General features: G+C 37.5%; 1 protein-coding gene across 2 annotated transcripts in view; it reads right to left on the reverse strand.

Annotated features, from left to right (window-relative positions):
* Positions 1 to 20,610, reverse strand: part of dnt (tyrosine-protein kinase Dnt) — a 136,325-nt gene extending 115,715 nt beyond the window's left edge. The window contains exon 1 of one of the 2 annotated variants that reach the window (XM_089838336.1): positions 20,573 to 20,610. The gene's annotated coding sequence lies outside the window, so the exon portion shown is untranslated. The remainder of the gene's footprint in view (positions 1 to 20,572) is intronic. The other variant, XM_089838337.1, reaches the window with a different exon arrangement.
* Positions 20,611 to 26,074: the final 5,464 nt, after the last annotated feature.

Below are 26,074 nucleotides of genomic sequence, written 5' to 3' on the forward strand. Positions count from 1 at the left end.
AATCCTCCTTGCTTGTAGGACACATCGGAAATGGAATGAAATGGAAAAACAAGAAAATAGCATTTCGTGGAAAGTATATAAAAATTTCGACATCTCATACGCGGCATCAGAAGGGGACAAAAGAAGGATGCCACTCTGTATCCTCTTAATACTTTAGTTACGACGTAACATGATTCTTCCCATGGTTTTTTTTTGCTTCCCTTTTTGTTTGCTCTCCCGCTCACCAAACCGTGCTAGGGTGAATTCTATAACTGTTTGGTATTTGATAAATCCTCAGCAATCAACCCATAAACCTCAGATCGTCTTGACGTGGGACAAAAATCCACAAGCGCATGCGCCTTGGCTGGCAAATAGTTAAGCAGCGTTAATAGTGTAATGATTAGGGAACTATTTATTCGGTTTAGTAACCCAGCTCCAAATGTTAATCTGATGTAGGGAAGAATCATGTTACAATTATCCTGCCGCTTTGTGCTGGTACACTTCTCTCGAAGAGAATTATTATATACTTCTGGCGAATTCTAGATCTCATCTCTACACGGATATTGGCCTCGTTGCTAAGGCGATTTCATCCAAAAATAAACCCAGAAAACCCATGCACCTACAAGTATAGTTGGGAAATAAAACCTTGCGGAATTACACCAGTGCATGCACTGGACATAACTTTAAATCTAATCAACGATACCCACTAAGCCTCAGTAACAAAATCAAGTCTCGAATCAAATTAACAACCTTGAAAGGTATAAGGACCCGAACGGATCAAAATTCCTAAATGGCACCGACCTTTCAAGATGTCAATTAAGATTTTCTTAGCAGCATCAGACTTGATAACTGTCGGTTCCAGCCTGAGAAGGAGTAAATCAATTAATTTACCAAACAACCCGACTATAAACGAAGCTGTCAAAACCTAACGCCATCAGATCATCAGTTTCGTAATCAATGAAACTCAATTAAGTATAGACCATGGAACGCGCCAAAACTATCTCAATCACGAAATAGCACTGCAGTCATTTGGAGAGAGAGAGGAAAATTGTTTACCTTTCAACTTCTACCCAATATTTTCTTTGGTAAGTTATAAAATAGAAGATTCGGGGACTTGGAGAATGAAGCAACACCTTATCTCATAACGCCGAGCAGTTTATATCACCTGTCATCTTTACTGATGTCTTAAACAAAGGTAGTATAACCTAGTTCAATCATGAATAGATGGAATTTTCCTTTGAATATATATATTACCATGGATAGATTTGATTTTAGAAGTAGAAATGGAGAACAGAGTAATCTGGGCGCGCGTCAGAGTCCCGGACCCCTTCCCCGGGACGGAGGGGAATGAAAGAAGAGGCGGGTCATAGCGACAGAGGTAAAAAGGAATTACGTATTTTTCGCCGTCCCCGTCAGCGATGCCATCAACTCGTAGTTTAAGTAAGCCAATAAGATCATTTAAACTTTTCGTTACGTGTTTGAGGGAGGGGGCTCTATACTGGGCTATGAGTCGGACTGAAGTGAATACTAACCGTTCTCCATTCCTATTTCTAAAATTAAATCTATCCCTGAGATTACGAAGCTCTTCTCGGTTAAGATGCAACACTTTAAATTGTAAACAAAAAAAATCATCCACAAATTCAATCCTCAATCTTCTACTTTGGTAAGGAAATATTCTTGAGAGAAATTTGACCAATTCTTAATATGACTTCGAAGAGAATACGACTCGGGAATAGGGGGGGGCGTCAAAATTGACGTCAAAGTGGCGTACAGCGGGCGCATTTAATGAAATTAAATTAGTAAAACCGGGGAAATAGCCGCTAGAAGTTTAGTTTAGGCAATAAAAGCTATATGGCGTCGCTAGGCCTTGGCTTCTAGCACAATTAAGCCTTAATGAGAATAACGTTGAAAATTTTATAGCTCCGCTCGCGCCAAAACACAATAATGGCCAAATTGGTTGGCTCATGCGGGTAGAAATGAATATATATTTAAACTGATTAGGTCTTGGGGTTCGCGCAATTAAGAGCTTATTCTGTAATTGCGAGCGAAAGAAGCGTCTAAAAGTTGGGCGTGAAAAATAATTGAAATACAAATATATTAGTCACGTGGTAGGGTGGTGGTAATGACCTAAGCCTTGGCCTATAGAGTTTTATGCGTTTTATTTCACTTTGCATTGAGACTGTCATGCAGATGGGAGTATAGCGCCAGTTGGGGATACACGTGTCATTCACGCTTTAGTTTCATTTTGATTTCCCAATCGATACCGACATGGTTGGCACCCGTTTGTATAAACAGTGGCGGGAGTTGTTTAAAGGGTACTCTCTGTATATATATACCGTAGGTAAATAGAATGATTCAAATGTCAAAGCGCGTGGGAAAGCGAAATTTAAACATAGTTGCGCATAAAAACGATGTAGTCCGAACGCACCTTTGTAACGTAAGACGGGCTCACGTTTGTTCCGAAATCGAAGCATAAAGTGTATCTTCGTGACTGAAGCTCGTATTTATCAGCCTATTACTAAGATCTTTTTCTTTCCTCCTAGAGTAGGCATCATCCATATATCGTCCAGGCCGGGTGGGGGTTTTCGTTAAGCCTAACTTAGAACTCGTATTGCACCGTAGATTTCGGCCAATCCTATAACCTAAAACCATATACACCCATCCCCATAAACGGGGCTTGAAAATGGCGCGTGCGAAGGCGCGATAACTGAGAAAGAAAACCAATTATAGGGGGACCCAGGACCACCACCACCACCATCACCCTACGAATATATCGTTACGTATAATCACAGGTGTTAGAAAATGGGGTGGTGCTGGGAAGTCGGAAATCGAAAAGCATTGTGGGTAAGAAAAGGAAAAACAGAGCGAGAGAGAGTGAGAATTGCGTACACAGATACGTGTTCAAATATCCATCATGGTTTAATGCGCATTTTCCTTCCTTTTCCCGCCTTATTTTTTTTTTTCGCGCCAATTTCGAGAATCGGACACTCGGGGATCCCGGAGCGAGGTGGCCTTTGAGAATAAATCTTTTGCAGGGATTTTTTTTTCGAGAAGGCTACTTTAAACTTTCTATATCTAATCCTCCATGGAGAGATTATTCCTTCTTCCAAATGTACACTCCACCGCTTATCCAATAATATGATACATTGGTTTTAGATTCGTAACCGACCATTTGGCAAGAAAAAAAAAAAAGAAAAACGTATCGAGGTTTAAGGATATCGAATTCAACAGATCTTTCCCCAGCTTGACCAATTACAAATTACGCATATTTTAATATAGAAAATATTAGAATGTTGGTACCAAAATTCACTAAAAAATATTAAAGTTCATGAATGCTACAACCATGCACTTTCAAAATTCCCTGACGTTTCCATGATTTTCAAAAACAGTTGCAACCCTGTTGAATGAACATGGATGTACATACTATGATCATTAAAAACTTTCGAGCATCTCCATCCATAGGGGGAACATATAGATTCGTATTTTTAGTCTGGTAGATATATACATTCTTAATGGAATGAGTTTGTTTGCGAGAAAAATGTACCCAGGCCAAAAGAGAGCTAGGATATCCAAGCTAACGAAAGTATATATATATATATATATATATATAGTATATATGATACAGCTCTTTAGGCATACCATTTTTAGGGGAGTTTCCCCAGAACCCTGAAGCCAAAAAGGCTGTGGTACGTCTGTCTAACTAATGTAGGCTAGTCGGAGAGATGGAGTCGGTAAGGCTGTCCTACCCAAGATATAATGGTCTACGCAGTTAGTATAATATCCAAGGCAAAAAGGGGACCCAGACAAGAAAAACCCTGGAAACGCAAAAATGTAACCCTGCATGCCAGACATCGTCCGTGGTGTCTAACACTTGCCAAAGCTTATTTAAAATACAACGTATAGAATTAAATTAAACGCAATCTTTCTCAAGAATTAATTAAGAACGAATGCCAAATTGAAAATATTTCAATATAAAATTTTTCTATATTCTATCAGGAATGGAGAACGGTTAGTATTTACTTCAGTCCGACTCATAGCCCAGTATAGAGCCCCTCCCTCCAACACGTAACGAAAAGTTTAAATTATCTTATTGGCTCACTTAAACTACTTTTTGATGACGTTGCTGACGGGGACGGCGAAAAATACGTAATTCATTTTACCTCTGTCGCTATGACCCGCCTCTTCTTTCATACCCCCCTCCGTTCCGTGGAAGGGGGTCCGGGACTATGACGTGCGCCCAGATTACTCTGTTCTCCATTCCGACTTTTAAAATTAAATCTATCCCTGATGCTATATACATAGTTTACACGCAAAGAGGATTCATACCATTTGCACAAGGAGACCAGGCAACTTAGAGTGTAAAATAGCAGACGATTTTACACTCTAAGTCGCTTGATCTCCTTGTGTTAATGGTAGGAATCCTCCATGCCTGTAAACTATGTATAACTGTCCAATCCCTCCAATTATATACATTCTAAGAAACAGGGGGTATTTCCCGGAGACTGGAACATGATAGCGGAAATATTTCAAAAATATAGATTCAACGGTAGGTATAGTGAAACCCTAGGGCTAAAAATAAGGAAAGTAAAGCATTTGTGATTCGAGGGAAATACGGATAATACACGTGGGTGTAGAGAAAAGCAGAGATTCCTAGTATACGGTAGATGAAATTTGAATTTTTCTATATTGATCTGTATAGAAAATGGAACGGAATTCACCAGAAATGCGGCAATCGAAAAAGGCTTAAGGCATGCATATACTGTTTCATTGTATTAAAAATTACCCATGGGTTTACTATACCGTGGATTTGTCTTTGAAGTGGTAATAAGATAAAAAGTTATCAAAGTTTAAACTAGTGATGGGAACAAACCGAGTCCGATATAATATCGGTATCGGTGACCGATATGGTTCTTTAACCGATATATATCGATTCGAACTAAATTTAATAATTTTTAGCTGTTAATTGTTTCGAGGTTTAATTTTCCGATTTATCGGTTACTGATCGGTAAAAATCGGTTGATAATCGGTCAATGATCGGAAAAATCGGTTGATAATCGGTCAATGATCGATAAAAATCGGTTGATAATCAGTTAATGATCGATAAAAATCGGTTGATAATCGGTAAAAAATCGATTGTTATCGGTTTTTAAACCTAAAATGACAATAAATGTTCAAATATTGCGAGATAAAAATTAAAATAAAAAATTGTACATTATAACATTGTTTAACAAACGATTAAAACATAACTGAAAAAACTATATTAAAAATAACAAAAGGATATGTACTGCTATCTCACAAGAAAATATAAATAAAATTATAAAAAAAGGAGAAACTAAAAGCATTTTAGGTAAGTAAAGTACATAACGTTAAAAAAAAAAGAAATTTAAGAAACCACCATAGCCATCATATTCCGTTGGTAGAGAGCATAAAATAGTAGTTTTCAACGTTTAATATCCATACCGATAGACCCAGTAAAAAAATTCCATATAGCCATCCCTCCGTATCAAGCCTTACATTTTTAGTTGCTTTTAGGGTTATTTTAGAGCGCGGGAAATATCTTTCCGGTAGCGCGCCAAATGTTGTATTTTTTTTTACGAGACACATTTTTGCGGGAAGAGAGAGAGAGAGAGAGAGAGAGAGAGAGAGAGAGAGAGAGAAATTCCTTCAGTATAATAGTTTGTCCACTTAAGTAAATGGAATAAAGTAAAGCCGGGGAAACGGTACGGGAAATCTACCTCGTATTTAAGATTAAATTCATTCAATTTAGTGCATGGATAAAGTATGCTCTAGAAGCGTACGTGTTATCACTCTTTTATGCCTCCGAGTCTTAAAAAATCATAAAAAGAAAAAGCATGACATCCCATCAAACCCCCTTCCCCTCTCCCTGTAAGAGTGAAAAATGATCCCCGATGCTTAATGAAGCAGAACTATTCACCATCCGAAGAAATTTTAAACTAGAAACCACAATTTTAATATAATATTTTTACAAATTTATCGAAAGTTAGGCTTAGGTAAAGAATTAACAATACAGGGTGTTACAAAAAGGGTGGTAGGATAGTGAAGTATAGTGGGATGTTTCTATGGAAATAAATTTTGGCTTAATTATCAACGTAAACAAGTTTTGATTAGAGAATTTACGAATAACCCCTTAAATTTAATTATGAAACTGAAAGACAATGATTTCTAATTTAATTAAGGGGTCATCCCTAAAACACTTCGGTCCCATAATTACCCTTTTTTGGAACACCCAGTACATAAAGAGGCGAGTTATCTTTACGTTATGGTTGTTTCTGATACTACACCGAAGGAAACAAAAATTGGTCCCTAATATAAGCCTCTGTCTCCATTCGTACACGATCTTAACAACGGGGCTCTCAAAGATAAAAGTTGTATATTTTTTCCCTCCTTGGTTATATAAGGCCTACGTTCTCTGGTCGAGATCTTTCTTTAGTAAACACGACAAGAGTGTTGTCTGTCGGATGACCAGTGGTCGAGGCAATGCGGATAAGATGAAAGAGGGAAGGCGACCTCTGGTCGAAGAAAACGTCACGACCCATTAACCCTAGGGATCAAGAAGCTACTAGCTCATTCCGGCACGAGGAGGCCCTCTAAGTACTTCTTCGTAGTCATGGTAACACTTGTCGAAAAACGGGAAATGGTCTTCCATCGCGTTTCCGAGTCTTGGAAACGGGATACTCTCTCTCTCTATCTCATCTGTACAGGGTGTTTCTGATAAGTCTGCCATAGAAATTAAGGGGGATGTTCTTTGGGAAATCAATTTTGAGTCGAAAATGTAGCAACTTCTATCTCCATTATATAGGTTCAAGAGGTTTTAGGGATGACCCCTTAACTAAATTAGAAATCATCGTCTTAATCAGTTTCTTAATTAATTAAATTTAAGGAGTCATCCGTAAAATACTCTGGATGCAATCTTAACTCGAAAACAGTGTCCCTTGGGACAAACAAAATGTCATAGATAGAAGTTGCGCTTTCGACTCAAATTTGATTTCCCAAAGAACATACCCCTTTCGGCTCAGAAAACAATTTTAACTGCTTGATTTCAAAAACATCCTTTTAAGCTTACGCTCCTTCTTTTTTTCATCAATTACTTCACGTATAAAGAACACATTTTGTCAATGCACACCGTGGCCAGCGGCGTAGTGGCCGGGTTTTAGTTTTATCTCTCACCATCCAGGGAAACAGAAGAGTAGTATAATATCAGTGGTGGTACTTCCAAAAAGCAAAAAAAAAAAAAAAAAGGAAGTCTTTCTCTTCTTCCTATACTGCATGGTGCTTGGTGGCGTTACTTCCAAAGATTAAAGAAAAGGCCTTTTATAAAACCCCAGGCAACGAGCTAGCGCTTTGCAAGCTAGCCGCCTCTCAAAAATCTTTCTTTTATAATATCAGCAACGGTTTTTTTTCCGGGATGGATATACCCATAGAAAATGTAGGCGTGTTTTACTTATGAAAATGAAGAGCAAAAAGACTGAGCCTGTAGCTAAGGAGGAAACAACGCCTCGATCATTAGACCAAATTGCGTCCTTCCTGAAGGCTGAAGCAAAAGGAGACCCTGGTCTGTTCTTGTTGAAAGCTGTAGCCTGTGTGCATATATGAAGCACAGTGTGCTCCGTAGGGTAGGCGCGCCTTTTATGTATATATATATATATTATAGTTAAGATCCCTTTTAAAAAGATAAAATAACGGGTGATGATATCTTTTCTTTTCTGTTCTCGCAGCTCATAACATAAGTAAAATCATTTTAACTATAAGTTCTACTAAGTCGTGATTTAAAATTATGGATATTTTAATATCTACCGGCAGAGAGAGCATGCATGCACTTTGTCAAAAACAGATCCATGGTTTACACTTTACAGGCGAAAGGATTTAGAAGCTAGGATTGTAGTATATCAAGGTCGTTCTAAATTTAATTTCAGATATCATTGCATGGGACTGTAAATTCACCTCGAATCTCTTGTAGATTTTAAGCTAACTTACACTCATGCAGGCTGCAAAAACAAACAACCAGCTCTGACCTAAGTACGACTGTAAGGCAACAGTGCAGCGCAAACATCCATACACTTAGCTACAAAAATATATTTACTTATGATACCTCTTTTAGTATATCTCATTTTGCTTATGACTTTATAGGGTTGGGTGTTGAATATCGTTTCTAAAAAACTATAATAACTAAAAATAACCAAAATACACCTTATCCTTCTTAATGAAAAACGTTTTTAATTTTTTTTTATTCCAAAGCGTGAATGACCATTCCATTAATTACTTGCAGAGAAAGCAACTCACAGGAGAGGTTGCCTTCTTAGGTTATTTTCCTCGTGCCAACCAAGAGGCAACGCCAGAAGGAGTTCACCCCAGTTTACTACTACACGCGGAGGGAGGCTACCAGCCAACTCGCGTAGCCCTCTAACGGCCCTTCTTGGTACGAAGGAAAATAACCCAAGAAGATGACCTCCCCCGGTTTGCTTCTCTTCTTGAATAAATAGAATAGTCTATATTGGAAGCCGTAATTCCCATCCAGATAGAGAGAGCTAGAGCCTGTGTATTTTAATTTGCACCAACCAGACAAGTTTTTACGAAAGCTCTTAGTTCTTAGAAAAATGCATGCACACCACACTCATTTTAATACTTAAGTACAAACACGGAGGGTCCCAGACTACTATACTCTGGGGTCTTAAAAATAAGACCTCGATATTAAAAATCCCTCAAAGCGAAGAAGGGGGGAAAACTAAATTGAAAAGGACAGACTGTCTGGAGCCAGTATACAACGGGCATCCTTTCAAAAAGAATAATATATTTGGGCCTTGGCTAACCCTTTTTATAAGTATAATCGGGGTCAAGTATTCTTCTTCTCTTCAAAACTATAGCTCTTACAATGCAAAACTAATTCAGACAGACAAAGTATTTCACTTTCGGATCTTTGCAAAACAATAGAGTCCCCATTGCAGCAGTCAGTAAACAAATTCGCTAAAATAAAACTTTCCGGCTTGGCTTTTGTTAATTAATTGCTTAGAGCGTAAAAAGGAAAACTACAGGGGATGCTTCCTCGACTCTTACACACATTCCGGGGGTTTGTATTAAAAGGAATAATAACGTCTGGAACCACGCAGCCTTTTAAAAAGGTTTTTCGTAGTTTCCTAATTTCTTCTTTAACTGCAATAATAGATCCCGAAATCTACTTTAATAAGTCTTTTCAAAGAAGGTACAGGGTGTTTATGATAAGTCTGCATCCATAAATTAAGGGGGATGTTCTTTGGAAAATCAATTTTTAATCGAAAATGTAACTTCTATCTCCATTTTGTTTGCCCTAAGGGTCACTGTTTTCCATTGTTTTAGGGATGACCCCTTAATTAAACTGAAAACCATTGTCTTAATCAGTTCCTTAATTAACGACCAAATTGTCTATATTTAATTAGACCAAATAATATAAAATAAAAATACAGTTTTAATCACTCCTATTAGTATTAGGCCTATCATAGAAGTTGAATAATATTCCAATTTCAAATATGATAATAGGCTGCAAAAAACAAGAGAATTTTCTTAAGCTAAAACTTCTACAGAAGGCTAGCTAGGAGAGAGAGAGAGAGAGAGAGAGTATAGGTGGTACAATTTTAAACTTTTATAATATAAATTTTAAACCCTTCTTGCAGCTATATAGGAAAATGGCAATTTTATACATTCATCTCTCTCTCTCTCTCTCTAGCACGCGGATATGTGATGTGCAGTTTTAAATTGGAAAAGAGGCAATCTTGGGCATCTGCGTCCATACAGCTCATCTCATTTCGTGATCGACGTTACGAAATGAAGGAGAGAGAAAGAGAGAGAGGGAGGGAGGTAAGTTCCCCCTCGAAATAATAACAGGAGAAAACTAGCTATACTCCGTTCTTTAAAACATTAGCCCCTTATAGGTACAGAAAGTACGGATTCAGAGGGTGAGGGGTAGGGGTAGGAGGGGCACCCAGAAGGCGTTATATCAAAGTCTTCTCAAAAAGCCATAAAGTTAACGAAATTTCCTGGAGTCGTTAGTTAGGGGGTTCAAGCCCCCTTTGGCCTGTGGGGTAACGAAAAAGAAATTTAGGAAAAGGAGCCTATAGCTCTTATAACCGTTTTTTTCCTTTCATAGCCTATCCTATTCAATCAAAAGTAAATTAATTTTAAAATAATCTAAAGCATTTAAAAGCCTGTTCTTTCTCACCAATAATATAAAAAATCGGTTCTCGTGAGCTAGCACGTGATATCACATCAAGGCTCTCGAGACAAAATCGCACGAGACTATAAAAATTAAAAATAGAGGCTTTCTTCTCGTGGAAATGACTTCGGAAAAGCACCTATACTTTCTTTCAACGCGTTAAAAACTTTAGTCTAATTTACTTCTAAAGTCTACTCTATGAATACCCCGTCGATATGGAATGGTAGCTAAAAAAAAGGCCGTTAGCTAGAGACAAAATAGTCATCTATAACTGGCGTGTCATTTTATAAAAGTTATTGCCAAGAGAGAGGCTTATAAAAGGGGCTTATAGTTATCAGGATATTTGTCTCATTTTTCGAGTATTTTATCACCGGGATCAGTTACGCCGTCTTATACGGTACAACTTATTTTCTATCGTTACGCAAAAAAAAAAAAAATTGTTCAGCAGGGGCGTTTATGAGCGAGCCAAAAAAAAAATTTGAGGAAAATAAATGAAGCTTCGCTGTAAGGGTCTTTCCGGAAACGTTAGGTTTAGATGGAAGAGAAAAATTTATATATATATTGGGGTCCTCCTGGTCCTTTAGAGCTAAACGACACGCTCGTGGTGGTTTTTGGCGCCAAATACTATAGCTCCGTTTTTTGTACACGTGCCCAAAAATGACGTGTTCCTATCTCATAATGACAAAATGAGTAGTTCAAACTTATTGACTCAGAGGCTTCTAAAAACCAGAGCAGTTAATTTTATTTTGATTTTAGTCAATTTTACTTAAGCCTCGTTGAACTTTTAACCCCCCCCCCCCCCAAAAAAAGATAATAATCTTGAATTCAGTTGCACATTAGGTCTAAGCGGACTTCACTTGAAAAAGTCCGCGGTGTTTGTGTGTGGTGTGTGAGGTTTTCAAAAATTCATCTTGGGCAGGAATTTGTTTGGCCTTAGGGCGAAAGAGGCTAAATTCTTAAACAAACAACTCACGTCCTAAGTTTTGGAAAAATATTTTTAAATTTTGATTAAATTATATAAAGGTTGCGCGGCCAGAATGAAAGCGTAAAACCTCGAGCAACAACTTCCGTTGGGAAATTCCATCCAGAAGGCTTTTTAAACAAACATGATAAGCTGCATGCGAGGGGCTAATCACTGCAGAAATCGCTTTACACCGATTAGGGATTACGTGTAATCATTTTAGCACTGTTGTCAAAGGAAAGGGGGCTTTAAAAGATTACTCGTAATCAATTTAGTAAAATCAAAGGTGTACAGCTGAGTTTACATTAAGTGACCAGCCCCTCGGCTGCAAGGCTCGCGAAACTTTCCTAAATTTTACTTCTTCAATTCCATTTTGGTCTTACTATCTTATTTTCATTCCCTTTTCAAATATGGATGAAAGCTTTTAGGAATTATTCAGAGCTAGAATGCGCTAACTTTCGTTCTATATCTATAAATAATTGATATTAGAATAAATACAAATACAACTGATATATTACCGGTTGTAATGAATGCCAAAGTATTCTGTATTCACATAGTTAAAAATAAATATATAGAATTTTCTATTAAACATATATAACGTAATCCCAATTCCAAACTCATCGCAAATTTTGAAGTTACGACATTATTGCTTTCAGTTTATAAGGCAAAAATAAGAAGCAAAAGCTTTCTGCAAATTTGAAGAAAACTTGAGAGAAATAAATAGACCCAAAGTGCTTTCCAGAACTCAAAAACTATAGTATACTTATTCGTCGTGTTTAGAAACCATCTAAAATCCAGACTAAAATATATTTTAAATGGATTAATTCAAATATTAATTCCTGGAAATGCATGCGTGCATTTATTACTTATCCCTGTTTAATATCAAAAGCAATATCCAAAGATAATCTATAGTCTAGACCCTTTTTTAGACGTTCAATGGTTGAGTACGTATATGGAACAGTATAACGATCAAAGCTAAAACCGTCAAAAATTAGCGACCGAAAAATAAAGTTATAGGTATATCTGATAAGTCTGCATGCATGCATAAATTAAGGGGTTGATGTTCTTTGGGAAATCAAATTTGAGTCGAAAATGTACAACTTCTATCTATCTCCATTTTGATTGCCCTAAGGGACACTGTTTTCGAGTTATGATTTTAAACAGTGTTTTAGGGATGACCCCTTAAATTTAATTAATTAAGAAACTCATTTCAAGACAATTATTTCTAAATTAATTAAGGGGTCATCCCTAAAACACTCTTGAAAATCATAACTCGAAAACAGTGTCCCTTAGGTCAATCAAAATGGAGATAGAAGACTCAAAAGAACATCCCCCTTTATTTATGGCAGACTTATCATAAACACGCTGTATAGGAATGAGAGAAGAGAAAACGAAACTAAATTCGATTTCTAAAAATTTTGAATAAAAGGATTCCAATATAAAAGAGAAGGAATTAAGAGGGAAAACCTAGAAAATACCCAATAGTCCAGCGACCTCAAATGGAGCGGATATACCCGGCCCGTCACCCCTAAATACAAGACAGTTGGGCCCAGCAGAGTATGTTAAGGAAACCATTTGAAGAGAACCATTGGGACAATGACGCCTTTAATGGGAGTTTGGGAAAACAGCCCAAAGTTCGTTTCAACCCGAATTGTCTACGACCTCAAGGATATTGTACACAGAGGTACATAACTTAGAAGTGCTTGTCTGACCCAATCAAGAGATAGTACACCAAGAAGTGATGTCTAGTTTATTAGAGAGAAGGTATAAGATGCCTAAGTATTCGCGCGCCATAGTAGCAGTCCCCCTTCCAAAACACAAAGGGGGGACGTAAAAGGAGGCCGGGTTATTTCGCCTCTCCTCAGTCGGAAAATACAAGTAATTTTCGTCATTCACGTCGCGCTGACGTGAGTTTTCAAGAACCAATGAGATGCTGGTTGTAATTTAGAGGCGGCGGGGATTAACTCCGGACCTACTATACGTTTGGACTGGAGATAAAGCTGGAAATGTGGATGAATGAATTTATACCTTCTCCCTAATAAACTAGATATCACTTCTTGGTACACGTTTAAAATTGACAAATTTCAATTAAAATTAATTTAAAAAAAATGTTTCAGTGGACAAAGACTATAGAAAAAGTAAAAGATAAGAGAACAATATGCTAAGTGTTTCGGGACTCCACCTTATAACTAAGTATTTCTTTTTCGAGTTATGAGTTTCTATTAAGATTTTTTCAAGGATAACTCTGTTGAAACGAACTCTGGTCTCTGGTTCTTTTTAACATTAATCGGAACTACGTAAGGATTCCGCGTCATGGACGTTCAAAGCAAAAGCAAGTATTAGAAGACACTCTTAAGTCCGTAAATGATATTGGTGGGATCGGTGGAAAAATCTAATGGAGATACTACATTTTATACCCAAAGTCCTTCAATTAGTGGCATGGAAAAGGGTTTTATGGGTATGTACTGCACCTTCTTCGAAATAAAGACAAGCAACTTTAGCCCGGGTACCAATTTGGATGCCCAAAAACCTTCTTTCTTTCTTTCAATACGGTATATAGCTTATAAAAAGAGATATTAGACTTGTCTACAGAGATAAGAAAAAGGATGTGTTCTGATACGATGATTTGATTAGCTTCATCAAAAACATCCCATTTTGTTTGCCATAAGGGACACTGTTTTCGAGTTAAGATTGCATCCAGAGTATTTTACGGATGACCCCTTAAATTTAATTAAGAAACTGATTTAGACAATTATTTCTAAGTTAATAAATTAAGGGGTCATCCCTAAAACACTGTTAAAATCATAACTCGAAAACACTGTCCCTTATGGCAAACAAAATGGAGATATAGAAGTTGTACATTTTCGACTCAAAATTGATTTCCCAAAGAACATCCCCCTTAATTTATAGATGCAGACTTATCAGAAACACCCGGTCCTTGAGTCGCAATACCTCTTTGCAGGTAGCCTCTATAATCTTTAGAATTTCACAAAGTCGACGATAAAAGCGTTGTAGAAACCTAGTCTATGTTTTGTTCCTAAGGTATACGCATCCTTCATTAAATGCGAACGCGCCCCCTTCAATCTGTAACATGCTGCAACCGCGCAAGAATACGAGGAAAGACTTTAAAAGTGGAGAAACTATAGCTGGGAAGCGAGACCCTAAGGAATTCCTTTATATTTCTAGAGTCGACACAAGACACAACGAGCTATATACATATATATAAACCTTGCTAGCTATCTGGGATGGGAAGCGACCCCAAGAAAGAGCTTCATTAAGGAAGATAGCGGCCTACCGACGTCTCTCAGCCCCCCATCCTCATCCCTCTGTCCTAATCCCTTCACCTAGTGTTGCCAATACTGTGGACCCAAAATTTTCCTTTCAAGCTATATAGCTATCCAGGGAGCTTGCAACCCTACCCTCAGAAAGAGGAGAGAGAGAGAGAGAGAGAGAGAGTCTTGTCAAAATATTTTGCCTTAAATTCTTTTTTTATCGACGGAGAGGTAATGATTTTGAAGAAAAAAAAAGAGGGGGTTGGATATTGTACTTAACTGGCTCAAATGAATTAAAATACAGTATCTAAATTAGTTTTTAGCAGTAAAATTTCTTAATTTTTCAATAGTAATTAAATACAAAAAAAAATAAAATCAGTAAGTAAACAAGTTTCCAACCCCTTTATAAACCGGGTCTGTTACGTCCCAAGTTTTTGAGAAAAGCTAATCTTCCAAATGACCAGAAACGGTTTTCATCGACTTTTAGTATCTTAACCCTAATTGGACCGAAAAAAAAAAACATTCTTCTTAATTTTTTTTTTTTGATAATTAAAAATTCGCGTCTTGGATTAATAGCCGCTTAATGATAATGAAACCCTTTAGTTCAAAAGGAAACCTATTTATTAATCTAGGCAAAAATATTCCTTTGACTTCAGCGCATGCGAAAAGGGGGGGAGGGGGCTAAAGGGATGACGTCGGTATTCTTGTTAAAGGATTATGAAAAGAATTTCTCTCTTCCCCCCTCCCAGCATCCTCGGCTCTTTATGGAGTCACTAATTAAATGGGGATTACCTAAGCCTTTGCGAACCAGAAAAGGGGATTGAAAGATTTTAAAATATTACCGAAGTTAATGATGATTATTTACGGTAATGCATCTAGTACATCTACCTCACAATCATTTTTAATCTCGTGATTTAATTAAGCAATGTACAGTGTACTCGGGTCATAATATAAGCATATATATTGATTTTTAGAGAATAATCCCTGTATAGCAGACGACGGAAGCTGCTAGTACCAGGGCCGTCGAGAGAGTTTGTGGGTCCCGGGGAAAATGACGAAATCGAGAGACCTCCAGCTTAAAGGCAGCCATAGAGGTGTCCCAGGCCCCTATAAGATGCGGGCCAAGGAAAGACAGCCCTGGAGGTGACCCGGGCTCCCTTTGAAGGTACGGGCCAAGGAAAGACAGCCCTAGAGTTGACCCGGGCCCCTTAGAAGGTACGGGCCAAGGGAAGACAGCCCTAGAGGTGGCGTGGGATCCCTAGAAGGTACGGACCAGCGGAAACTGACCTAATTTCCCCACACTCTAGAAGGCTCTGGCTATTAAAACTTAAATGGTGGTTTTAGATATAACTAACTCTGTAAAATACATCCAAGGTTAGTAATAGTGGTTGGATTTTGAAAACTTTGCTTACGAGGTTCCGTTCCATAACGTGGTCAGTTGTTTGTCCCGGAATGTCCAGGAATCTATACAGGATACTTACGTTCGTTATCTAAAGGTTTTAATCTATTCCCAAACCCGTTGAAAACTGTCATCAATATTTATCGTAATTGCGAAAGCCGCTATAAATTCGATGAGTAGACTTAATGAAGGAGACAGGTCCCATCTCCTCTTTCCCAATACAGAGTGTTCCAAAATGGGAGGGTACTTCGACAGTGGGAGGGTTCTATGGGAAATCAATTTTGAGTGGAAAATGACTAATTCCTAGTACATTTTTCTTCAATGGACACCCTAAAGAAGTTATGATTAGACTCAAAATATATTTACCATAGAACCATCCCATTGTTCTTGGGATACACCCTGTATGTAAGTATCGCATCCCTCGTGTTCTGTCGTCCGTTTTAGAATGATTTATCCCCACAAGTTTCCAAAGGATAACACTTCCCGGCCCAAAGTCGCCTATAACGTCCCTTAACTCGTGGATTGAAAATTCGAGATGGCTCGTTACAGATAACTCTAACCGCTAATGGAGAATTCCTTGGATGACCGGGCGTTCAAACAGCTTCAAGATACGATAAAATATTTTGAAAAGCTAAAATGCACTTCTAACACCCTGCTATGAAAGTATACATCGTTTGACCACTGATATCCAGTAAATAATGCGCGGAGTATCAACGGGTAATAAGCCTGTTAGGCTTAGCAGTTAACATCTTTAATTAGTTCGAATAAGGCTTTGGGAATATTTAAGGGGTCATTCGTAAAATACTCCATCCAGTCTTAACTTGAAAACAGTGGCCCTTATGGCCAAATGTCATTTAATGTCAAATATTCTCTTATCCCTGGAGACTAGTGTATTGCGGGTAAAACATTTCTACAGGGGTATATTGGAAATAAATGGGGAGGATTCACCCTAAATTCAGGCTTCCCCCATAAACATAAAAAATATGTATTTTCGAATTTAAATCATAACTCGAAAACAGTGACCCGGACGACAAAATGTCATAGAACCTTTTCGACTTAAAATCGCTCAAAGAACTCAGAAACCCCTTACATATAATTTCAAAAAATAATCTTCCAGCAAAATTCTCACCCAAATCAGTAGGAAAACCCCAAATATAGTAGAATCATCCTAAACCCCATTTACACCTCGATTAAATATAAAAAAGACGCTGAATGTAAATTTTCACACATAAAAACGCCATTATTAATAAATCAGTACCGACAAATAAAAAACTCCACCATGCAGGCCTGCTATATACATATTTGATTTCTTTTTTTAAAAGCATGCCTGGAAAAACAATATCCATCTCACATCACAAATTAAAATTATTACAAAAGGAGGGGGAAGGGGCGGGAAGGTGGGGGCTATTCCTAAAGACTGTCAAAGTTAAGGAAGGAAGGGAAGGAATTTACTTCGGCCATTTATTTACCCTTTATATTCCAAACCATTAATGTTTGCCCCATTCCATCACGACACTATACACCAGAGCATGCTGGAACGCACTCTGGCGTATTAATGTTATACGGACGCTATAATAGTTTAGCTTCCAAAAGGGGGGTGGAAACCCAGTGCAGCCTCGTAAATTAGTAAAACGTGACTTTTAGGGCAAAATTTTCTCCCACCATCCAGTCTGTATATAGGTAGGTGATACTATAACCACCCTACATATTTTTCTTTATGGTTTTTTAGTATTTTTTTTTTTTACTTTACACCCAAGGTGCTGTAGGCTTAGAGGGGGTGCTAGATTTTATGGTTATTTTTTTAAATAACAGTCTAGGTAGGGTTCGTGGTAAAGCACTGATAAAACGAAATAAACCGAGTCTGGTGACGTTTTTTAAGGCGTTTAGTGATCAGGGTGGTACTAAAAATTCAAAGGGAGTGATAATAACCTAACCGAGATTTAGGCTTAACTGTCAACTTAAATTATCCATTATATTAATAAAGGATATGCCTGTTTTTTACTGCAATGTAAAAAGCCAGCTTATAGGGGCAAACAATATCCATGTTAATCCTACGAGCGCCTGTAAAAATGTTTAACCCGCAATACACCGGTGTTCGCAATAAGGATTTATTTTCTTAATATTTGTTGAAACCTTTGAGTTTTTTTAATTTTTTCTTAAAAAACGCACGTGTTTGATAATTTTTTTTTAAATGTCATGTCACGTGATTTGATTGCACGTGAGGGAAGCCCGCCTTTTATTCCATATAATTGTATAAATAAATAAACTAAAATATAAAACCTATATACTCCCTATCAACTTTCCTTCAGGCGATTTCTCTGATTTGACCAGCTGATAAGTAAACCAATTTAATTCAAATTACTAATTAAGAAAAGGCCGGGTTATAATTTGCAATTTAAACCTCCCTTCTCTCCCATGGCGTTATAGTGCGGCGATAACCAGGTTGAGCTTTATACTTTCAAAACATTTTAAACCCCAACATCATGCAGCTCTTAAAACCAACTTGGCCGCTGGGTAATGATTTTTAACTTCGCTCTCCCCGAGATAATTCCCTTCGCTAACTTGCACTTTGAGGGAAACTTCACGCGAGAAGCAAATCTCCTCCCTCCCATGCAACCTCGTGAGCAAACTCGTGCTATCTCTTATTGCCTCCATGGTCTCGTTAAAACTTTTAACCCAAGTATCAATACTTAAACAGTTTTCCCCCTCTATAGCTCCTATAGCTGTTTCCAATGTTGCCTTAGTTTGAGGTGGGCATGACTTCTACCATAAGTTTATAAGATATGTTCTCATAAGTATGACTGACACTACCTATACTTCGTAATGCTAGAGACTTACAGCTCGAGCTAGTTCGAGAATTGAAGTCCTACACTCGGTTTTCAGGACTTCCATCTTCCTATTTAGTCTGTACCAAGAAATGATATCTAGTTTATTAGGGAGAAGGTATAAGATGCCTAAGTATTCGCGCGCCATAGTCCCAGTCCCCCTTTAAAAATACAAGGGGGGGACGTAAAAGGAGGCCGGGTTATTTCGCCTCTCTTCAGTCGGAAAATACGTAATTTTCGTCATTCGCGTCGCGCTGACGTGAGTTTTCAAGAACCAATGAGATGCTGGTTGTAATTTAGAGGCGGCGGGGATTAACTCCGGACCTACGTTTGGACTGGAGATAAAGTACTAAGCCTTTGATATGCAGCGCCTCACCAGGCGTCGCTTTACCTCGAATCTATGACTTCAACGCAAGCTCCAGTTTGTAACCACTTACAAACTTATGGTGAAGTATATCTTATGAACTTACGATATATATATATACATATCCTCTCTACAAACGGTAAAGACTAAACACTAGAGTTGAATTTTAATTAATTCTACTAGCACTTATGTATAGAGGAGTAGTGTAAATTCTCTCCTTAACCCTTTATAGGTTCGGAAAACGCGGCGGGAAAACTGCTAGCTGTACACGTTCAACTACAATAATTCAATTAAGAGAAAGCTAGGACTTCAATATACGGTGAACAAGAAAGTTTCTACAGTATTCACGATGTTAAACTGAACAAAACTTTGGTAGCCATGCTAGCATTATTATTATTAGATCCCGCGTTTTAGATAAGTAAGGTCTTATGCCATAAATGAGAAAACGCTAACATGTTTTCTACCGTGTACAGATTGGTTTAGTTATTTGAGGAATTAACTGCTCGAAGGTGCATATAGAATTTCCATTTAAAACAAATATCAAGTTTAAAGGAGCGTTTTCAAACAGATTTTCTTCATTAAAAATTAAGCTTTTGTCTTCGAAATTGCATCAAAAAATCCTCAGCTAGAAAAAAGTTGATAGAAAACGGGGCCTCGGTTCTCAAATTGCTAACCCACTCTGCAAACAATTTCAAATTTACTTTGCACCACTGAAGTAGGTGCAATCGTATTGCAACATAGACCCTCTTAGGTCTTGGCATTTCATAGTGTATATATACGCAGTTGCAGTTGCGTTGCGTTAGAGCTAAAATGACTTTTTGGCGGGAGACTTAACTATAGCTTTAGGTTACGAGGGTCGTTTTAATTTACCGTGTTGGCTTCGTTATTATAGCCGGATGGTTGGGCATTATACTGTAGTTAAGGGGATAATGCAGCTCGCTTATGACAATGGCTGTATAGTTTTGAGCGAAACGTGTCGGGAATTGCTAACTATATTAATTGCAAAGTGTTCCCAACGCTTATTTATTACAGAGATTATTTGTTTTTCGTTTAGACCGTAACTTATTGTATAGAAAATAAATAAATTTATATAAAAACTTTAGTTTTTTTTATATTTTACAAAATGAGATAAAAACTATTACTAAATGACATCGTTTCGATAGACGATAACGGTGAAAGCAAACTAAGCTTTCCTAGAATCATTACTTTTTTTACGCCATATACGTTTCTTCCAAACGATTTAAAATTTCTATGGACTACAGTCGCACCATAGCTATAAAGATGGGAAGACCCATAAGCTAAAAGCGCGCGCGTTTCGCCCCTTTTGCCTCCATTTTCGCGCGCGAATTTCTCCTTTTATCACGTGGAGTCATTCGTGCACGTCACATTCAAGACTTCCTTTTTTTTCTTCCCAATCACCGAACAGACTTTGCGAAAAATTGTCCTGGAAATTTGAAAAGAATGCATGCGATGCGACTGAGGGGAGGGGGAGGGTACGAGTAACATGTATACCCAAAGGGGATGAACATAAAGAACTTTAATTTTTATTTAAATTAAAATTGACTTACCGTTGCTGTTTCATGAAGAAATCAAGGTGATTCAACGAATTGTAAGTTCATCAGCAACCTTTAAAATAAATAAAAATAAAAATAAAATTAAACTTAAAATAAAAGAACTAAAAGAATAAATATAAAAATAATTCAAATAAAGACCAAAATAACTCAAATAAATATAAATCAAATAAAGACCAAAATAACTCAAATAAATATAAATCAAATAAAGACCAAAATAACTCAAATAAATATAAGTCAAATAAAGACCAAAATAATTCAAAAAATAAATAAATCAAATAAAGACGAAAATAATTCAAAATATAAATAAATCAAAAAAAGACGAAAATAATTCAAATACAAATAAATCAAAAAAAGACGAAAATAATTCAAATACAAATAAATCAAATAAAGACGAAAATAATTCAAATAAAATAAAACAAATAAAGACGAAAATAATTCAAATAAAGACGAAAATAATTCAAATAAAGACGAAAATAATTCAAATAATAATAAAAATAATTCAAATAATATTAAAATTAATTTAAATAAAAAATATAAAAATAATTCAAATAAAAAATAAAAATAATTCAAATAAAAAAATAAAAATAATTCAAATAAAAAATAAAAATAATTCAAATAAAAAAATAAAAATAATTCAAATAGACATAATAATAATTAGATAAAAATAATTAAAGAAAAAACGCAATATTAATTAATAAACTTATTGAAAACAATGAAAGCAATCTTACAGTTATGAATGACCCCCTTTAATCCCAACAGCACGGAGAGAACCCGATACTCTCCGTGTCATTTAAAAGTTGACTAACGACTAGAAAAACTCCGTTTGAAATTTCTACTCCTACCCAACCCCAACACACGATCCCCCTATAAGTTCCTAACTTGCCAGTGAAGAGTTATGACTTCTAAAGCTTAAAAGAAAAACCGATCCTCTCTCTCTCCTCTTGCGCTTCCCTCGAGAACGAGAGAGAGAGAGAACTTCAAAGAAACCATAAGAAAGATGGTGCAAAAATGAGGAAGGAGTTGCTATCTTTAAACCCTTTAAAGTCAAACCAGTAAACCCGATTTTCCCTTAAAAACTTCACGCATTTAAAGATTGATTTTGAGTATATGGATTGATGTATACCCGAGCCACATCCTTTGGTGCCCTAAAGCCAAAAAAAAAAATGTGATCTCCATTCGAAAAAAATTCTTAAAAAAAGTAAAAAAATCATTGGTAGAAAATTTCTGGGATCTTTTTTTTATTTTTTACTCTTACTATTTTCTGATCAGATAAAGATGGGGAGAAGGAGGAACCATTTCCCACTAAGTTTTCCGGTTTCCCAGCAGCACTTCCAGGGGAAGTAAGTGAAGGGGTGGAAGGAAATAAAATGGGTATTTTGCCCGATGGCGATTGGCGAAAGGGTCCCTTCCCGTTTCCCGCCCGATTTCTCTCTCTATATATATATATAAATGTTCCTTATCTTTTTTTCCGGCTACAGGGAGTCGTAACATTTAACCCGGCACCTCCTTCATGGACTATGTACAGTATACGTTTCGTCCCTGATAATAGGGTATTTCAATTGGAAAAAGGCTCCGGGTCATTCCCGCCTTTAACAATACTCTTACATCATACAAAGACAAAGGCGAGGCGCGAGCTAGCACGTGGAATCAACCTTGTTCTTGAAAGAAAGGGTATTTCGACTAACAACTGCACGTGGTCTCGTGGTCTACGGTTCGCTTTTGTTTTAGTAAAAGATACAGAATGAAATATGATAGCACGTGCGAGATATCGAAATACCCTATCTATAAAGAGGGGGGAAAGGGGCGGTAAAAAGATATATTATCGAGAGTCATAACTCACAGTATGGCGGGCCCGGGAAGTTTCCGATCCGATTTGGTAAAATACTTGTAAGAATATATAAGGTTTTATTTGGCGCCAAAATGCTGCAGCATTGTAACTGTTAGCTATACTGATGCCTCGCCGCTTATCGTATACCAGTAAAACGTCAATGATTATTTTAAAACGGGGTGATATGGGATGGTATATATGGGAATTTGAATATATATACATTTAGATAGATATTTTCCGGCAAATTTATACACAAATACAAGTTTCCCCATTCCCAAAACTGATATACGTTTTCTCCATTATTTTGCAGTGGATTTTTATCGATGTACCAAAATGACAATGAATATCGCAAAGCGCGAGAGAGAGGGAGAGAGAGAGAGAGAGAGAAAAGAGAATAGGTTATTGCCCCTTTGGGTGCGCATCTGATCTGTCGAGGAAGTAACGCGTTTCGTAAGCGCCATTTCCGGAAACGTTCATGTTACTTCCGAATTGACGACCATTCTGATCGGGATCAGCACCAATAAAAAAAAGGTATTTGTTTCCGAACAACAAAATAAAAACAAAACCTGGGAAATATTCCTGATATAGATTACAGTTTAGGCTTAGGTATAGTAAAAGTGACGTCTACCAAAGTACTTATCATTTTGAAAGTAAATTTAAAAGTATCGGACAAGTATAATGAACGATTTCCTGGTTCAGAGAACGGGCTTTTCAACCCACCAATCTCATCCGGGAGACTGTAGATAGATCAAAAGAAGAGTGAGCGAGTGAGTGAGAAGGGTACATACGCGTATGTATGTATATAATGTCTCTCCGGGATTTGAACTGCAGTTGCTCTTCCCCGAGTCCATCACGGAGTCGGTATCATGCAGTGGTTGCTTGGTTGACTCAGTAGTAGCACGAAGAATCTTTGAAAATGAAAGGGGCTGGACACGAGTGACTATGATAAACATGTAAGTATATCGCCCCGATTGAATTTTGATGGTATATCAGCCTACCGTGGGGTTTATACGATTGGTTGGCTTGGTAAATAGACCCTGGTAGCCCTCAGTATCGGGACGTATAAGGGGGTTGATACCTTGCCGTCACTGCGCACTCTCATGTTATACAAAAAGACTACAACGCAGGCACCACAAAGCGAGATGGAAGGTCAAGTTTTACCACCGTGTCTTTCTCTATTAGCTACATCGAAATGGTTTATTGGAATGACCGATATATCTTATTCTTAATACTTTTCAATCAACACTCGGATTACTACCTTAGAAGGTACTCAAAATCCATAGAAAAACCGGGTTCAAATAGGTTCCTACGAAGATGGTAAGCGAAAGGTAATTCTGATTAGAAAGCAAAATCTGCAAATCAATAAAGTATTGCAACGTTCCAGGAAACATAAACGCAACAATATCCACAACTACCCGACCTCTCTCTGTAAGCAAAGCAAAACTCCCAAAGACGAGAAAGGGAAAAAGGGCAAGGGAAAAGAAGTATCCTTTTCATCCGCGTGCATTGCGTGCACGAACCTATTCACTTCACGCATCGGCGCATATCCATCCGCATCGTGAAGAGCCTACACCCGCCACTCTCTCCAAAGAATAAACCCTCGTAGCCTTTTTATCCACCCATCGTAACCCCAAATGACACAACTAATGAAATCCCCTTTCGCCTTTTTCGTATTCGTGGCCAAGTTAGATTAGATATCATCGCGTATTACAAGTACCAAGTACAATATCACTTGTCAGTACGTACGGACGCCGAAAGGTTGAAACTTGAAAGGAGGGAGGCGAGAGAGAGAGAGAGAGAGAGAGAGAGTAAGGAGTAAAGAAGCCCTGTCGAAAGATTTGGATTTTGCATGATAGATAGGATGCAAATCGAGCTAAGTCACCCCAGAAGGAGATGCGCGAGAAAGAAGTAGCTACGCGTGGGAGGAGACCGAGGCTTAAGAGTGTATTTAGTTAATGTGATTGTATTATCTCGAGCGCTAAAGCCGATGACGACGACGACGTCACGTGGGGTGGTGCGGATAGATTCTTATCAACGGCGTCATGTAGGACAGTTAGGCCTATTTCCGAATGCAAGAAATGATTGTTTATCACAGAGAGAAAAATATAACTCGATAAATCTTTCAAATGTAGAGACACGTTTTATGTTATTACTTGAAAGGCCAGCCCTGCACTTAGGCTATTTCCCTGGCATTAAGAGGCAACACAAGATGGAGTCCTGAGTTCACAACAAACGGGGGAGGCTAGCCAACTCACGCTACCTCTAGCGGTGCTTCTTGGGGCGAGGAAAATAATACAAGATAGTGTTTGCTTCTCTTCAAGAAAAGTGAAATTGTCAATAATAACTCGAAATTATTTCTCTATTTGCATATTATAGTTTTTGTGTAGTTGTTTGCAATTGAAGTATTTATGGCTTACTTTTTTTTCAAAGTATATTCTGAAGTTAAAATTACTTGGCCAAGTTGCGCATGGCGTCGTATGAGCGACGCCAAAGTTGTGAGTGTGACAAAGTTCCCTGTTACACCAGGGGTGTTTAATTAGCTCTAGTTATAGAGAAAAGAGCGGGGAAGAACCCTTAACCATTAATCAGCTGAACATCCGAGCCGATCTCGGGCGCCGTACCGTACTAAATTCTATAGTTACTGCTAGAAGAGTCAGAGTCTAATCCCTTGGAATTTTTTTCTTCCTAGCTTTTCTCCCTTCTTCTATCGACTCCAGTCAACCGTATTAACGAGGTTATGACGATCTAAGTGTCTGGAATGTAATCAATTAGATTCTCTCTAGCGATTTTCCACGACTTCCCCCGCAACCCCAGAGCCTGGGCGCTCTCGACTTGGGTGTATATAAGGATAGTTTCCCACCGTAAACTAATTGCTTCTCGTTTGTTTAGCACTCTTTGTGTGTGTCAGTGTGAGAGCGTATGCCACGCGCGACGTGTTGTGTGTTTTTTATCTTCTATAGTTACCCTTTTTCAAAAGTCGGTAATTTAAAGTTAGCAAATTCCGATTTAAATTCGAAAATATATTTTTTCATGTTTACGGGTGAAGCCTGAATTTAGGCTGAATCTTCTCCATGTATTTTCAATACACCCCTGTAGAAATGTTTCAACCGCAATACACTTGTGTCCAGGGATAAGCAAACATTCAGGCGCACGCTATGGTTTATTTTTTTCTTTCTATATATGCGTATATTCGCTTTAATAGAATTTCGATCTCCGATAAAACATTCTGAACATATTAATTAGAAACAACCTGTATAATTCCTATAACTCAACTATTTAGATTCAGTTTAAAAAAATACTTATAGTAACGTTACCTAAGAAATTTCGTCAACCCCTAGAAACTTAAATCTAATTCCCTTTATTAAAATTACCCCGATTTTTTTATCTATTTATAAATTTCCACCTTTTGCTAAGGCCACGTGACACGCGTAATCGCTTAAAATATTCGTTGACGGGGGACAAAATATTAAGTCCCACCGACGTAATATTGTATAATACGTCGTAAAAAGCTTTCGATGTACCTATAACTGGCGCTCTTTCGGCACGCGCCAAGTTAATAAAAAAAGGGGCTGGTTTTAGCATGTAAGGTGTATACTGTAACAGGGCTAACTACTTAGCGGAGCATTAAACAAGTTTTACCGCCGCTTAATAAAAAGAAATGAGCGTGT

This window comes from Phalangium opilio, unplaced genomic scaffold (assembly GCF_054372755.1).
Source record: "Phalangium opilio isolate 3A_F unplaced genomic scaffold, DU_Popi_V2 ptg000045l_1, whole genome shotgun sequence".
Classification (NCBI taxonomy): Eukaryota; Metazoa; Arthropoda; class Arachnida; order Opiliones; family Phalangiidae; genus Phalangium; species Phalangium opilio.